Below are 10,182 nucleotides of genomic sequence, written 5' to 3' on the forward strand. Positions count from 1 at the left end.
GCACACACTGCACGTCCCAGCACACACCGCACGTCCCAGCACACACCACACGCCCCGTCCCAGCACACACTCCCCATCCCAGCACACACCGCACGCCCCGTCCCAGCACACACCGCACACCCCGTCCCAGCACACACCGCACATCCCATCCCAGCACACACAGCACGCCCTGTCCCAGCACACACCGCACGTCCCGTCCCAGCACACACCGCACGCCCCGTCCCAGCACACACCGCACGCACCGTCCCAGCACACACCGCAAGTCCCGTCCCAGCACACACCGCACGCCCCGTCCCAGCACACACCGCACGCCCCGTCCCAGCACACACCGCACGCCCCGTCCCAGCACACACCGCACGCCCCATCCCAGCACACACAGCACGCCCCGTCCCAGCACACACACGCCCCGTCCCAGCACACGCCGCACGTCCCGTCCCAGCACACACTGCACGTCCCATCCCAGCACACACCGCACGGCCCAGCACACACTGCACGCCCTGTCCCAGCACACACAGCACGCCCCGTCCCAGCACACACAGCAGGCCCATCCCAGCACACACCGCACGTCCCAGCACACACCGCACGCCCCGTCCCAGCACACACCGCACGTCCCGTCCCAGCACACACCGCACGCCCCAGCACACACCGCACGCCCGGTCCCAGCACACACAGCACACCCCGTCCCAGCACACACAGCAAGCCCGTCCCAGCACACACCGCATGCCCCGTCCCAGCACACACTACACGTCCCAGCACACACTACACGTCCCAGCACACACCGCACGCCCCGTCCCAGGACACACCGCACGCCCCATCCCAGCACACACTGCACGTCCCAGCACACACCGCACACCCCGTCCCAGCACACACAGCACGCCCCGTGCCAGCACACACCGCACGCACCGTCCCAGCACACACCGCACACCCCGTCCCAGCACACACAGCACGCCCCGTCCCAGCACACACAGCAGGCCCGTCCCAGCACACACCGCACGCCCCGTCCCAGCACACACCGCACGTCCCGTCCCAGCACACACCGCACGCCCCGTCCCAGCACGCCCCATCCCAGCACACACCACACGCCCCGTCCCAGCACACACCGCACGCGCCGTCCCAGCACACACCGCATGCCCCGTCCCAGCACACACCACACGCCCCGTCCCAGCACACACCGCACGCCCCGTCCCAGCACACACCGCACGCCCCGTCCCAGCACACACAGCAGGCCCATCCCAGCACACACCGCACGCCCCGTCCCAGCACACACCACACGCCCCGTCCCAGCACACACCGCACGCCCCGTCCCAGCACGCCCCATCCCAGCACACACCACACGCCCCGTCCCAGCACACACCGCACGTCCCGTCCCAGCACACACCGCACGTCCCGTCCCAGCACACACCGCACGCCCCGTCCCAGCACACACCGCACGTCCCAGCACACACCGCACGCCCCGTCCCAGCTCACACCACACACCCCAGCACACATTGCACGTCCCAGCACACACCGCATGTCCCAGCACACACCACACGCCCCGTCCCAGCACACACTCCCCGTCCCAGCACACACAGCAGGCCCATCCCAGCACACACCGCACGCCCCGTCCCAGCACACACCGCACGTCCCGCCCCAGCACACACCGCACGCCCCATCCCAGCACACACCGCAGGCCCCGTCCCAGCACACACCGCAGGCCCCGTCCCAGCACACACCGCACGCCCCGTCCCAGCACACACCGCACGCCCCGTCCCAGCACACACCGCACGCCCCGTCCCAGCACACACCGCACGCCCCGTCCCAGCACACACCGCACGCCCCGTCCCAGCACACACCGCACGCCCCGTCCCAGCACACACTGCACGCCCCGTCCCAGCACACAATGCACGCCCCGTCCCAGCACACATCGCAAGCCCCGTCCCAGCACACACCGCACGCCCCGTCCCAGCACACACCACACGTCCCGTCCCAGCACACACCACACGTCCCGTCCCAGCACACACCGCACGTCCTGTCCCAGCACACACCGCACACTCCAGCACAGACCGCACGCCCCCTCCCAGCACACACAGCAGGCCCGTCCCAGCACACACCGCACGTCCCAGCACACACCGCACGCCCTGTCCCAGCACACACCACACACCCCGTCCCAGCACACACCGCACGCCCCGTCCCAGCACACACCACACGCCCCGTCCCAGCACACACCGCACGTCCCGTCCCAGCACACACCGCACGTCCCGTCCCAGCACACACCGCACGCCCCGTCCCAGCACACACCGCACGTCCCAGCACACACCGCACGCCCCGTCCCAGCACACACCGCACGCCCCGTCCCAGCACACACCGCACGCCCCGTCCCAGCACACATCGCACGTCCCGTCCCAGCACACATCGCACGCCCCGTCCCAGCACACATCGCACGTCCCGCCCCAGCACACACTGCACGCCCCAGCACACACTGCACATCCCAGCACACACCACACGCCCCGTCCCAGCACACACCATATGCCCCGTCCCAGCACACACAGCAGGCCTGTCCCCGCACACACCGCACGCCCCAGCACACACTGCACGTCCCAGCACACACCACATGCCCCAGCACACACCACACGCCCCGTCCCAACACACATCGCACGTCCTGCCCCAGCACACACCGCACGCCCCAGCACACACTGCACGTCCCAGCACACACCACACGCCCCGTCCCAGCACACACCGCACGCCCCGTCCCAGCACACACTGCACGTCCCAGCACACACCGCACGCCCCGTCCCAGCACACACAGCACGCCCCGTCCCAGCACACACAGCAGGCCCGTCTCAGCACACATCGCACGCCCCGTCCCAGCACACACAGACCCAGGACAGACCCACCAGGGGTGGAGGCACTGTGGTATACAGTTTCATGGCTTTAGGTCAAGCATGAGCAAGGAAACCTCCTGCTGATTACCACCTACTGCCCTCCCTCAGGTGATGAATCAGTACTCCTCCATGTTGAACACCACTTGGAAGAAGTACTGAGGGGAGCAAGAGCGCAGCATGTACTCTGGGTGGGGGACTTCAGTGTCCATCACCAAGAGTGGTTCGGTAGCACTACGACTGACCCACCTGGCCGAATCCTGAAGGACATAGCTGCCAGTCTGGGCCTGACAGGTGGTGAGAACCAACATGAGGGAAAAACCTACTTGACCTCATTCTCACCTGTTGCAGATGCATCTGTCCATGACAGTATTGGTAGCAGTGACCGCCGCACAGTCCTTGTGGAGACAAAGTCCCGTCTTCACACTGAGGACACCCTCCATCATGTGGCACTCCCCAGATAGATTCAGAACAGATCTAGCAGCTCAAAACTGGGCATCCATGAGGCGCTGTGGACCATCAGCAGCAGCAGAATTGTATTCCACTGCAATCTGTAACCTCATGGCCCGGCATATTCTTCACTCTACTATTACCATCAAACCAGGGACCAACCCTGGTTCAATGAGGCATGTAGAAGAGCATGCCAGGAATAGCACCAGGCTAAAAATGAGGTGCCAACCTGGAGAAGCTGCAACACAGGACTACATGCATGCTAAAGAGTGGAAGCAACATGCTATAGACAGGGCTAAGCTGTCCCATAAGCAATGGATCAGATCAAAGCTCTGCAGTCCTGCCACATCCAGTCATGAATGGTGGTGGACAGTTAAACAACTAACGGGAGGAGGAGGCTCCATGAACATCTCAATGATAGCAGAGCCCAGCACGCGAGTGCAAAAGACAAGGCTGAAGCGTTTGCAACCATCTTCAGCCAGAAGTGATGAGTTGATGATCCACCTCGGCCTCCTCCTGAGGTCCCCACCATCACAGAAGTCAATTCGATTCACTCCACATGATATCAAGAAATGGCTGAGCGCACTGGGTACAGCAAAGGCTATGGGCTCTGACAACATCCCGGCTGTCGTGCTGACGTCTTGTGCTCCAGAACTAGCCGCGTCTCTAGCCAAGCTGTTTCAGTACAGCTACAACACTGGCATCTATCCGACAATGTGGAAAACTGCCCAGGCATATCCTGTCCACAAAAAGCAGGACAAATCCAATCCGGCCATTTATACCCTCATCAATCTACCCTCAAGCATCAGCAAAGTAATGGAAGGTGTCATCGAAAGTGCTATCAAGTGGCACTTACCAATAACTTGCTCACCGATGCTCAGTTTGGGTTCCGCCAGGACCACTCAGCTCCAGACCTCATTGCAGTTTTGGTCCAAACATGGACTGCAAACTTAGAAACTAATAGTAAGATTGGGCAGAGTCAACATGGATTTATGAAAGGGAAATCCTGTTTAACAAACCTATTGGAGTTCTTTGAGGATGTAACTAGTGGAGTAGACAAAGGGGAACCGGTAGATGTGGTGTATTTGGATTTTCAGAAGGCCTTCGATAAGGTCCCACACAAGAGGTTGGTGAACAAAATTAGGGCACATGGAATTGGGGGTAATATACTAGCATGGATTGAGAATTGGTTAACAGACAGAAAACAAAGTGTAGGGATAAACTGGTCTTTTTCAGGATGGCAGGCTGTGACTAGTGGTGTACCGCAAGGATCAGTGCTTGGGCCCCAGCTATTCACAATCTAGATCAATGATTTGGATGAGGGGAGTAAATGTAACATTTCCAAATTTGCTGATGATACAAAGCTAGGTGGCAGTGTCAGTTGTGAAGAGGATGTGAAGAGGCTTCAAGGGGATCTCGACAGGCTCAGTGAGTGGGCGAGAACATGGCAGATGGAATATAATGTGGATAAATGTGAAGTTATCCATTTTGGCAGAAAAAACAGAAAGGCAGAGTATTTCCTATATGGTGAAAGATTGGGGAATGCAGATGCTCAAAGGAACCTGGGTGCCCTTGTACATGAGACACTGGAAGTGAATGTGCGGGTGCAGCAAGCCATTAGGAAGGATTTGAGAACAGGAGTAAAGAAGTCTTACTCCAATTATATAGGGCCTTGGTGAGACCACACCTGGAGTACTGTGTACAATTTTGGTCTCCTTACCTAAGGAAGGATATACTTGCCACAGAGGGAGTGCAACGAAGGTTCACGAGATTGATTCCTGGGATGGCGGGACTGTCGTATGAGAAGAGATTGAGTAAACTAGGCCTGTATTCTCTTGAATTCAGAAGAATGGGAGGGGATCTCGTTGAAGCATACAAAATTATTACAGGGCTTGATAGGGTGGATGCTGGGAGAATGTTTCACTTGGCTGCGGAGTCTAGAACCAGGGGCCACAGCCTCAGGATAAAGGGTAGGCCATTCAGGACTGAGATGAGAAGAAATTTCTTCACACAGAGTGTTGTGTCCGTGTGTTAATAGAGACACTGAAGACAGGAGTTGGTTTCACAGGTGTTTACTGAACAAAGTCTGGAGGGGAACTAACTGATACAACACAATATACAGGCTTATATAGCCCGAGTGGCCATTACCGGCATTACAGTACACAGGGGGCTCTTAAAGACACATACACTACAATTCCTCCCCTTTTAGCCAACCAGTACATAATATTTTAAGTAATCATTAATTACATGTTACAAGAAAAATAATCTACACATTGCTGCAGTTAATCAATTATAAGTCAGTCTCTCTGAAGGCTTCCTGACTTGGTCCGGATAACGCCTCGGTGGTGTAGTAGTTTCTGGTGGTGTAGTAGGTTCTTTTGGCAAGGCTGATTCGACTTGAATGCCAGTGTCGGGTTCATCGGGTTCCAGTATCACCGGATCGGAGGTAGATACTATGGGTATCTCTACTTCATCATTAGGTGTATAGAGTTGTGGTGTAGGTTGTCCCTTTTCGGATGACTCTATGATTTGGTCAGCATGGCGCCTTATTATGCTTTCTCCAATGTCCACGGTATACATCAGCGGTCCTAGTCGTGTGCAGATAGTTCCAGGCTGCCATTTCTCGGTACGGTAGTCCCGGGCCAAAACCTGTTGACCTATCTGGAAGGTTCTAGTTGGCCTTTCATTCATGCCTTGAAATTGCCGGTTCTCCACGTCCCTTCTGATGTTTGGCTTGATCAAATCCAGCCGGCATCTTAGGCTTCTATTGAAGAACATCATGGTTTGTAACCATATGTGTTGCATTCCTGTATGCAAACAAGAAGTTATCCACCTTATGCTGAAGTTTTATGTCTTCATTACCCATGGCCTTTATGGCCTTCTTGAAGGTCTGGACAAACCTTTCAGCCAATCCATTGGTGGCGGGATGGTATGGGGCGGACGTGTAGTGCTTAACCCCATTGTTTTTTAAGAACTTCCTGAATTCTTCGGACACAAATTGCGGTCCATTATCAGAACAGATCTGTTCAGGCAGCCCATTCCTGGCAAATATGGTCCTTAACACTGTGATGGTTTTTTCCGTGGTGGTGGAGGACATCTTTATTACCTCCGGCCACTTGGAGTGTGCATCAACCGCGATTAAGAACATTGAGTCCATAAATGGACCAGCAAAGTCGATGTGTACCCTTTGCCAGGGAGATGAGGGCCACTCCCATGGATGTAGAGGGGCTTGTGGTGGAGCGTTTTGGACCTTCTGGCATCCTAGGCAGCTCTTGGTCATTTCTTCGATGTCTCCATCGATACCTGGCCACCATACAAACGCCCTGGCTAGGTTCTTCATTTTCACTCCACCCAGATGCCCCTCGTGAAGCTCTTTTAGAACTTTATCCTGGAGTTTGGGTGGAATCACCACTCTGGATCCACACATCAAGGTTCCTCGGCACACTGACAGCTGTTCTCTTCTTTGCGAGAATGCTGGCAACAGTGGTTCGCCATGTGCTGGCCATCCCTTCACTGTTAAATCGTAGACTCGTGAGAGAGTCGGGTCATTTCTAGTCTCCCTTTCAATGGCAGAATTTGTTACTGGTAGACATTCGACTATGGTAGAGTGGAAAATCTCCACTGGGTCTACGGTAGGTGCCTCTTCTACCATTGGCAACGGTAGGCGCGATAAACCGTCAGCATTCCCATGCTGTTTTGATCCTTTGTATTCTATGTTATATTGGTGTGCCCCTAGAAAAAGGGACCACCTCTGTAGCCTTTGCGCTGTCATAATGGGAACACCCTTTTTAGGGTTGAATATGGAGATGAGGGGTTGATGGTCAGTCAACAAGGTAAATTTTTGTCCGTGTAGGTAATGGTTGAATTTCTTCACTCCCCATACCAGGCTGAGTGCTTCCCTGTCAATTTGGGCATAGTTACGCTCAGCTGAGTTCAATAAGCGTGACGCAAAAGCTATCGGCCGTTCCGAGCCATCAGGGAATTTATGCGATAATACTGCTCCTATGCCGTAAGGGGATGCATCGCACGCCAGTCTGATTGGCAGTGATGGGTTGTAATGAGCCAAAACTTCTTTGGACGTGATTAAGTCTTTGCATTTATGGAAGGCACGTTTACAGTCTTCGCTCCATTTCCAAATTACTCCTGTTTGTAGCAGTTCATTAAGAGGGTGCAGAAGAGTTGATAAGTTCGGTAAAAATTTATGATAGTAATTTATTAATCCCAGGAACGACCTTAATTGTGAAACATTTTCAGGTGCTGGGGCTTTTATGACCGCTTCAATTTTTTCAGGTGACTTATGCAACCCTTCCTTATTAATTATGTGGCCACAATATGATATTTGATTCTGGAAAAATTCGCACTTGGGGCGATTTGCTCGTAGGCCCCATTCTCTCAGCCTAGTGAGCACCTGCTCCAAATTGGCAAGGTGCTCGTTGTCGTTTTCTCCTGTTACAAGGATGTCGTCTAGGTAGCATTGAGTCCCCGGAATCCCTTGGAGGACTTGCTCCATAGCTCTTTGCCGGATAGCTGGAGCGGATGCTACTCCGAAAACCAGTCGATTGTACTGGTACAGGCCTTTGTGTGTATTTATCGTGAGATACTTTTTAGAGGCCTCTTCAACCTCCATCTGTAGATATGCCTGTGTCAAGTCAATTTTGGTGAAACGTTTCCCTCCGGATAGTGAGGCAAAAATATCTTCTATCCTCGGAAGAGGATACTGTACCGTGTGAAGGACCGGGTTTACAGTCACCTTGAAGTCTCCACAGGTGTGAATTTTTCTCTGTTCTTCAGATTTATCATTATTCAACATTTTCTTCATGACTGGGACGATGGGTGTTGCCCACTCGCTCCAATCTATTTTGGATAATACGCCTGCTTTTTCCAAATTCTCCAGCTCTGCCTCGACTGCTGGACGAATTGCGTATGGCACCGGTCTTGCCTTAAAAAACTTGGGAATTGCCGCATCTTCCACTTTTATTGAGGCGGTGATGCCTTTCAAGGTTCCTTGTTCCTGTTGAAACACTTCTTTGGCGTTGGCCAAGATGTCTTTTAATCGTTCAGGTATGACGTCATCATCATTTATTTCCTTACTGGTCACCGTCAGTGCCTGAATGGAGTGCCAGTCTAAACATATTTTCCTGATCCATTCACGTCCCAACAGCAGTGGACCACCATCTTGTAGAACGTATAAATACAACTTTTGTATTTCCTTGCCGTTGTATACAACAGGCACCCTTATTTTTCCTTTGGGGTATACTTTCTGCCCCGTATATGTTTTCAAGATAATGGATGTGTCTTTTAAAGGTATATGCGGAAATAGCCGCTCGTAATCCTGTCGATTTATGACGGTCAGAGCTGATCCTGTATCTAGCTCCATTTTAACTGGGGACCCTGCTATCGTGAGGGTAACCCAAATGGTCTGGTAATCTTCTTTGGCAATTACATTATGTAATTTGAGACAGCTTAGTGTCTTGTTTTCGGAGTCGCTATCGCTCTTCTGGTCTTCGGAGCTACTGTCCGTCATCATTTGTACCTTTCTGTACTTTTCTTTATTGATTTATTTTTCCTGTCCGTGGATTTTTTTTGTCCGTGCAATGTGTCCAATCTTTCCGCATTGCCTGCATGCTTTGTCCTTGAACCAGCAGTTCCTCTGGTCATGGGTGGATCTGCCGCAGCGATAACATCTCTCGAAACCCTGTGTCATTTCATGGGTGCCGAAGTCCTGTGTCTTTTGTTGTATCTCTGCAGCTCCTCTTGCGGCTGCTTCGTATGATACAGCCACACTGAAAGCCTTGTCCAGTGTTAAATCTTTCTCAGAAAGCAGCCTTTTCTGTGTTCCTTCACTTAGGAGACCGCAGACGAATTTGTCTCGAAGATAATCTGCTAGTCCTGCCCCAAATTGGCAGTGCTTTGATAGCTTTCTTAATTCGGTGAGGTAATCAGCGTTACTTTCATTCTTGTGTTGATTCCTCTTGAAGAATTTGAATCGTTCCGCTATCAGCAGCGGTGTTGGGTTTAAGTGCTCCTGTAGGGTATCAACAATTTCTTTAAAATTCTTGTCCTTTGGTTTGGCTGGAGTGATTAAGTTTCGTAACAGCCCGTATGTCTTTGCGCCCATTAGATTTAGAAGTACTGATGCTTTTATTTCATTTTCTATTCCATTTGCGGTGCAATATACCTCCACTCTTTCCACATATGTGGTCCAATCCTCTATATCGTTATCAAAAGCATCAATATTGCCAGCTTTAGGCATCCTGGAAAAAAAATGGCGCTTCCCGCGCTTTTCTTTCTTTTCTGCAGAAAAGATATGGCGCTTCCCGCGCTCCCCCATCGCTGCTGCCGCTGACAACGCTGTTTTCCGCGGGTTTCCCTTTTTATTTATTTAATTACAGGTGGAGACTCGTTCCCGCCGGACTCTATCTGCTAGGTCTGAACGCCGACCTGCTTGCAGGCCGTCTCCCGAGTGCTCCCTCCCCGTCTGTTACTGCTTGCTTCCGCCTTCGCTGCTTGGCCTCGCTGCAGAGCCAGCCGCTGGAGCCCCAGCCCGACGCCCAGGAAGGATTATTGCAGTACCTGCCACCAGCTTGGCTAGCTGGTGAAACCACAGCTTTTTCTTTTTGTTGCTTTTCTTCGACTTTGGACGCCAGAGGAATCGATGTCCTTGAGGTGCTGCCAAATTGCAGGTAAGTCCGTTTCCAATTCGTCGCCACTGTTGTGTCCGTGTGTTAATAGAGACACTGAAGACAGGAGTTGGTTTCACAGGTGTTTACTGAACAAAGTCTGGAGGGGAACTAACTGATACAACACAATATACAGGGTTATATAGCCCGAGTGGCCATTACCGGCATTACAGTACACAGGGGGCTCTTAAAGG

The sequence above is a fragment of the Somniosus microcephalus genome, chromosome 28 (assembly GCF_052327205.1).
Source record: "Somniosus microcephalus isolate GS21.2 chromosome 28, FLI_Smic_1.0, whole genome shotgun sequence".
NCBI lineage: Eukaryota > Metazoa > Chordata > Chondrichthyes > Squaliformes > Somniosidae > Somniosus > Somniosus microcephalus.